The sequence below is a fragment of the Phascolarctos cinereus genome, unplaced genomic scaffold, assembly GCF_003287225.1.
Source record: "Phascolarctos cinereus isolate Bilbo 61053 unplaced genomic scaffold, phaCin_HiC Scaffold_5;HRSCAF=322, whole genome shotgun sequence".
Classification (NCBI taxonomy): Eukaryota; Metazoa; Chordata; class Mammalia; order Diprotodontia; family Phascolarctidae; genus Phascolarctos; species Phascolarctos cinereus.
In genome coordinates this window covers 11,686,378-11,693,721 of record NW_027555958.1, presented here as the reverse complement: position 1 = coordinate 11,693,721, position 7,344 = coordinate 11,686,378, and the positions used below count along the sequence as shown (strand labels likewise).

Genomic DNA, 7,344 nt, shown 5'->3' with positions numbered 1-7,344 from the left:
TTACAGATGAGAGAAACTGAGGCACGGAGCAGTTAAGGATCTTGTCTGGGGCCATGTAAATAGTAAGTGTCAGATTGGAACCCAAGCTCATGATTCCCAAGCACATCCTCTTTCCATTGTATTTATCTGCTTCCTAGGGAGTTACTAGCAGATTAGGGGCTCAATCTCGTTCCTCTGATTATTATGACAATTCACATTTAAGGTTTGCAAAGAACTTTACATATAATCTCATGAGATGCTATTATCTCCATTTTGCAGAGAAGAAAACTGAGGTTTGAACATTGATTGACTTGCCTGGAATCACACAGCTAGAAAGTACGTGATGCAAGATTTTGTCTCCAAGGCCAGGATTCTATCCACTGTACCACTCTGTCTCTCTAAAACTTGCCACAAATGTCATTCCATGCAATCCTGGCAGTGCCCTTTGGAGGTCTGTCCTAAGGGGGAAGGATTTGCACTCCTAAAGAAGACCTGGGTTCGAATCCTGCTCCCAATCCTTGCTAGCTGCATGACCCCAGTTAAGTCACACTACAGGGGCCCCCAGTGAGGTGTAGGGAAGAGTTCTCCCATCCACATGACCCTGGGCAAGTCACTGCCCCTCTACGGGCCTCAGTTTCCTCATTTGTCAAAGGAGGGGGTTGGTCCGATGATTTCTCAAGTCCTTTCAAGCTCTAAAGCTGTGATAGTACAGTCCAGGACCTCGGAGAATGTTGAGGGATATCTCTTCAGCAAAGAATGCCGAAGTCCTACCCAAAATTACCTTTTCCCTCCAGTGTTCAAGGGGCTGTTTTCTGAATAAGAACATGTGGGAAAACTTAAATAGTTTCAAAGCCAAAGCAGTGTCCCTTTGCACCCAACTATCCCTTTAAATAAAGGCTCCAGGCCCAGGGCCCAGGGTAGCTTTCGGTTAATGTTTGACTAATGTCACCCAGGGTTTGCCCCCAGCTGGGAATACTGGAGGTGGAACATTTGTTCGCTTGGCTGATTTTCCACTTGCCAGTGGAAAGAGCCCTGCATAAAGCCACCTGGCTCTGGAGCTGAGGACCCTCCCCTCCACGGCCCATCTGCTTAGAGGCGACTATCTGGCCTGAGCCCTCAGCTCTTGGCAGGTAAGCCCAGGCAGCCGTCACTGCCATCTTCACGACTTTCTCACATGGACTCCGAGACCACTGCCAAGTTCATAGCCAGCAGACAGACAAGTAGACTCTAAGAATGCAGCTGCCCTTTGACTTCCTACGCAGTGGGAGGAAGGGAATCTCTAAGGAACTGAGCCATGGGCAGAGCAGTCATTGACTCCTAGATTTTTTCCAACATATTTTCAAGGACTTAAAACACCAAAAAATGTGACCTTCCCACCACCTGGCCCCACTTCTCAGGTCTGCAGTTTGACCTCTCTCTGCACAGCAGCCGAAGGCAGTGGGGTTGTCCTGCCCCAAACCACACTTGCTCAGTCAGGTAGTCACCGGTCAGGGTTATGGGGAATGCCCTGCATTGGTGGAGGAAATATCCTCACCTGGGAGTTCTCTGTACCAAGGAAATCACAGCAGCAGTCCCAATCTCTATCCTTCCACACACTAGCCAGTCACCTCTCTCTCAAATCTTCTGAAAGCATACTTTGAATGAATGAATGAAAAATCATTTATTAAGCCCTTACTGTGGTTCAGGCACTGTGCTTGGGGATACAAATACAAAAGCAAAGACACTCCTGCCCTCAAGAAGCTTACATTTCAATAAAGGGAAACAATACATAGGGGGAGGGGTGGTTAGGGAGGGGAATTCTGATTGGGGGAAAGGAAGGGGTTAAGTTGTGACCTACTTTGTGCCTGGCATGGTGCTTTACTAATATCTCATTTGATTTTCCCAACATCCCGGTGAGGTAAGTGTAATTTTCATTTCCACTTTTTATCTGAGGGAACTGAGGTAAACAAGTGAAGTGACTTGCCCAGTGTCACACAGCTAGTAAGTATCAGAGGCCAAATCTGAACTCAGATCTTCCTAACTCCAGACCCAGCAGATTTGGAAAATTGCATGGATGGGGAATGGAGCCATGGGGGAATAGAGTGAAGTGGTCTATTCCAGTTGGAATGACAGAATTGATTTGATTGTTTCCAGAATCAAATGTCATGGAGGTGGGATGGAGGGGTAGGGGAAGAGGAAATTCTGAGAGTTGAAAGGGTTAAATCACTAGGTCAGGCTTCCATTCCAATGACCCAGTGAGAAGATGGTGGGGTCAGGGACCCTACACCATATTGTCACACTCTTCTACTGAAAAGCCCGAGGAAATACAAGCTTATTAACTTGGAGCTGTAGCCCTCCTGAAGCTAGCTTTGCAGACAGAGCTCCATCATTCCCCCGGAGTACTCCTACCTCGACCAGCTGGGCTTTCCTTTGTGATTCCTCATATACACACGAGTTCCATGGCCTTTATCCCCACCTCTGCATAGGCCATCCCTCCCAGCATGGAAAATCCTCCAGCTTCCCCTCTTAGAGATCCTCCAACGTTTCCTCCTCCCAGGCGTTTCAGGACCTGTCCCACCCTTCCCCCCACCCCCAGGTTAACTTGTATCTCCCTTGTATGTTGTTTTAGGTAAGTATTGTTTTCCCCAACACAGTATGTAAGCTCCTTTAATCAATCAATCTATCAATCAATGTGCATTTATTAAGCACCTACTATGTACCAGGTGTTGTGCTATGGGCTAGGATACAAAGAATGAAGCAATCTCTGCTCTCAGTGAGCTTACATTCTAATGGTGAGGTGGAGAGAATCAATCATATACAAACATTTACAGCATAAATATAAAGTGAATAAATGTAAATCTGTACCAAAGTAGATAAATACTAGGGATTGCTGGAGGAGAGCACTGAGGCTGGTCGGGGCGGGTCAGGAAAGCTTAAAGAAGAAGGCAGTGCCTGCCCCATCATAAAGGAAGAGTAGGACTCTATGAGGCAGAGGAAAGGAGAAAGGGCATGCTAGGCGTGAGGGACAGCCAGGGCAGAGGGATAGAGATGGGAGATGAAGTATCTTTTGTAAGGAAAGCAGAGAAAACTAGTTTGGCCTGATTGCAGAGTGCAGAGATAGATGGGAGTAATATCCCACAAGGCTGGAAAGGTAGGTTGGGATCCGGTTATGTAACAAAAACACAGGAGTTTCTATCTTATCCTAGAGGCAATAGGAAACCACAGGAGCTGAGAGTCATCTGTTTAAGAAAATCGCTTTGTGTAGGAGGGACTGGAGTGGGGAGAGATTTGAGATGGGGAGATCAAAAGAGGGCTGGTGCAGTAATCAAGGAGAGAGCTGATCAGGGCCTGGACAGATGTGAGTGGAGAGAAGGTGCAGATGAGGGGGATGTAATGAAGACAGAAACAAGAGCATTCGCAGCCCCTGGCCGAGTGAGGGGAGAGAGAATGAGAAATCCAGGCAAGGCTATGGACCTGAGAGAATGGCAGGGTGGTGGAGACTTCCACAGAAATAGGAACATCTGGAATAGGAGGAGGGGGAAAGGTGATCAGTTCTGTGATGACATATTGGCGTCCAGGGAAGAACTGGCCAGCAGAGGAGCACCTGCAGACAGATGGATGCACTAAGAGAGTCGCCTGAGGGTGATGGCTGGCGCTTTCAGGCATTGTGATCCTTGTGACAGAGAAACTATGGATGAACTCTAGGAAAATTCAAAGATTGAAAGGAGATTTTCTTTACCTTCTATCTAGAGAGAACGTCTATATGATAATGGGCCTCAGAGACAGGGTGGGGGTCCTCTGCATTTTGCAAGAAGAAAGATGTTTATAGATTATTACTGATCATCATAGATTTGGAATTGAAAGAGACCTCCTCTGAGTCACTGCCCCCATTTTACATATCAGGAAACTGAGGCCAAGAGAGGTTAAGTGATGCTTGTGAGAATCAAAGCCCAAGTACCCTGTACACTTCTTTTCATTGTACTCTAATGGGGAGGAAGTGGCCATTGGACTAACTGCTCCTACTGTCCCCATGGATTAAATTCTTTCCTATCTTTCCATCTGACTCCTGGTCCATCATAAATTCTTCGACTGACAGAACCCAGGGCTTCTTAGCCTGAGGTCTGCGAGCTTGTTCTTCTCAAAAATATTTCAACAACTTCATTTCAATGGAATTGATTTCCTTTGTCATCTGTGTATTTTATGCTGTCCATTTAAAAACATAATTGTGAGAAAGGGGCAGTTGGCTTCCACAGCCTTCCAAAAGGGTCCAGGAGCCTCAGAGAGGCTCAGAAGCCCTGGCTTCATCAGTTACTGCACTGAAAGCGATTTGATTTTCTTCCTCCTTTTAAGAGCCTCTGCTTTGTCCCCTCTCTAGATCTCATCTAAGGTAAACCTGGATTGCTCCAAGGATAAATTATGGGACTGCAGAGTTACAGAGGACCCTCCAGTTCACTTGTTCTGACCCCCCCACCCCGCAAAAGCAGGCGCCCCTTCTACAGTGGGAGTCCATCCACCAATTTCCAGTCATCTTGTGTAAGAATGGGTTATTCTAGTCTATCCAGATTGTAAGATGGTATGATTGAGTCACCCCAGGGCCCCTCTCATTTCTCCAAAGAAACCAACAGCTTCTCCTACCGGGACAGAATCATGTGCAAAACATTTTCTCTTGTTGCTTCTTCATTTTTTTGTTTTATCTTTCTTTCTTGGTTTGTTGTTAGGCAATGGGGTTAAGTGACTTGCCCAGGGTCACACAGCTAGTAAGTGTTATGTGTCTGAGGCTGGATTTGAACTCAGAGTCCTCCTGACTCCAAGGCTGGAGCTCTATCCACTGCGCCACCCAGCTGCCCGCCTTGTTGCTTCTTCTTCTACCCTTTGAAGAACACTGAGAATGCTCAAGCAGATGGACATAGTTGAAATGCCTCATCCTCACTCAACCACCTGGCCTTCATGCCAGGTTTCTGATCCGTTTCTGGAACTCATCGTGCCTTTCCTTCCTCTGGTCCAATGGTCAACGATATTGCTTCTGGATCTCCCTCCAGCCATCCTCACCCAGTCTTCTCCGTGCCTTTGTCTCCAGTTCAAGGTCTTCCTTTCATGGACGTAGCCTGAGATACAGTTACTCTGCTGCCCGTTTTCTCTAATCTAGTTCTTCTGAATAAAGTGTTCCCAGCCATTACCATATTGCAGCTGTGAGTCACATCCCACCCAGCCTTAGGAATAACTCAGGGGCTCGATTCGCATTAAGCTCCAAAGAGCCATACTCTGGCATTCTGTTGGCAGCAAATACACCAGTAGGCTGGGGCCCTGAGATGGAGGGAGCCTCCGAAGAGGAGGAGGAGAGACAACGTAAGGCCATACTGCAGAGGCCTTTCAGAATCACAGCATGCCTCACCGGTTTCCAGGGCTAGTTCACACAGGTGCTCTGCTACCCTTTTCTCAGTTTGGGGTTTGAAAGCACAATTTCTGGGCTACCCGTGGACACTTCCACTCAACTCTCCATCCCTGAATCTTAGTCTGCTGGATGTTTTGGGAACTTAGCTTGTCCCTCCAGACTTTAGCCCTGGACTTGTTCCCCCCAATTCCACCCCTGAGCCTTCCTTGCAGCCCTAGAATCTGGCTGCCCCTCTGGTGCAAGGAGGTATACTAGCTCTCTTCAGAGTTTCCATCCAAGGCTGCCATTCTTCTTATGCAACTTCCCATTTCGAACAAGACTTGTGCCTTAGTCTCAAAGTCATGGGTTCTGGCAAAATGGCCTGAGAGCAAAATTTGGATTCAGCTAAGCTGGATTCAAATCCTAGTTCTACAGCTGGCTCCCTGGGTGACCTTGAGCAAAGCCCTTGATCCCTTGAGGCCTCAGGCTCCCACCTGTAAAATGAGGTGACAGGACTAGATGCCTTCAAAGTTCTCTTCCAGCTCTTGTTCCAGAATCCTGGGTATCTCTGGTCCCCAAACTCCCACCTCTCCTAGAAAACACAAATAATCCAATCAATTCTGTATCAGGCAACCTGCTATGTGAGAGGCAGTATAGCAAAGTGGTTAGGCAGCTCACCCTAGAGTCAGGAAAACCTACGTTCAAGTTCCATGTCTGATGCACATTGACAGTATGACCCTGGGCAAATCACTTCAGCTCTAAGCTCCTTTCTCTTTAAGGCTGTGCACTACATATTATTAGAAGGAATTTCCTCACCTGGCTGTTCCTGATGCTGGAGGAGTCATGGGTCTGATTGCTATCCCTGTGTTTCAGACACTGTGTTGGGTACTGAAGCCACAAGGACAAAATGAAACAATTCTGCCCTCAGGGAGCTTCCTGTCAGGGGAGACAATGTGTGTGCAGAGGTATAAAGTATATAAAGTGGAAACGAAGTTACCTTGAAAGGGCTGCCACTGAGGGCTGGAGGGAGCAGGGAAGGCAGCCTGGCCAAGGGCTCACTGGAACTTCTTAGGTAAAGCCCTCTTTTGTATCACTAGGCAGTGAATTCCAGCATGTATCTTGGCCTGCTGCGAAATGGATAATGGACACTTGCCAATGAAACGGACCAGGGAGAAGAGCCTTCTGCTCCCAGGACCTTGGCCTGATGGATTTCCAGTTCTGGTGCTAGGATTCTCCAGGGTAAAGGTTACTTTGGCTGAATTTACCACCATGTGAGTTGAGATTCCTGCTGGGAGGAATCAAAGGTTGCTCTACTTTGTGTCAATAGTGGAGAGACTTGTTCTTCTTGCCGCACCCCACACCCCCCCCCATTAAATACGATCATTCTTTACTTATTTGTACAAAAGTTTCTAGGAATCTTTGCTACCAACACATTAAAAATAAAAGCAAAACACCTTTCCTTGAACAATGCGGGTGATGAACTAAGAAATGGCGCATATCAAAGTCTTTGGAAGAAAAGAGGCAACATTCTTTAATCTCAGATCAGAATTTCGGCCTCTGCTGTTCGCCACGAGGGACATTTCTCAAGCATGTTTTCAATGAGTAATGAGAACATATTGCTCTATCCCCATCCCTTCACCCTTGATTAGGATAGGTGATTTGTCCCTGGGCATGGCTGAGCAGGTTCACACTTCCTCCAACCCCAGGATGGTACGTGGGAAATTTGTAGCAAATGGGGCCCCAGGAATAGTCAGGAAGCACCTAAAGGATGGGGAGAGCCAGCCTGACATCTTTAAGAACAGGCCATGACAGACTAACTTCATTTCTTTCTTAGAAAGTGCCACCAGGCCAGAGGTCAAGACAATGCTTGAGACGTACTAGAGTTTTTGACCAAATCTCCCTTCCTATCTTTATCAAGATGATGGAGAGATGGGGACTCAATGCTAGCGTGGTTCAGTGAATTCAGAACTGTTCAATGGCTGGCCCCAACTGTTGCTGTTCAGTCATCTCAATCG

General features: G+C 47.1%; 1 long non-coding RNA gene across 1 annotated transcript; it reads left to right on the top strand.

Moving 5' to 3' along the window:
- The first annotated feature begins 989 nt into the window (after positions 1–989).
- Positions 990–6,779, top strand: LOC110198071 (uncharacterized). The gene is made up of 3 exons (XR_002321641.2): positions 990–1,109; positions 4,334–4,491; positions 6,427–6,779. It is a non-coding gene; the product is annotated as an uncharacterized LOC110198071 (long non-coding RNA).
- Positions 6,780–7,344: the final 565 nt, after the last annotated feature.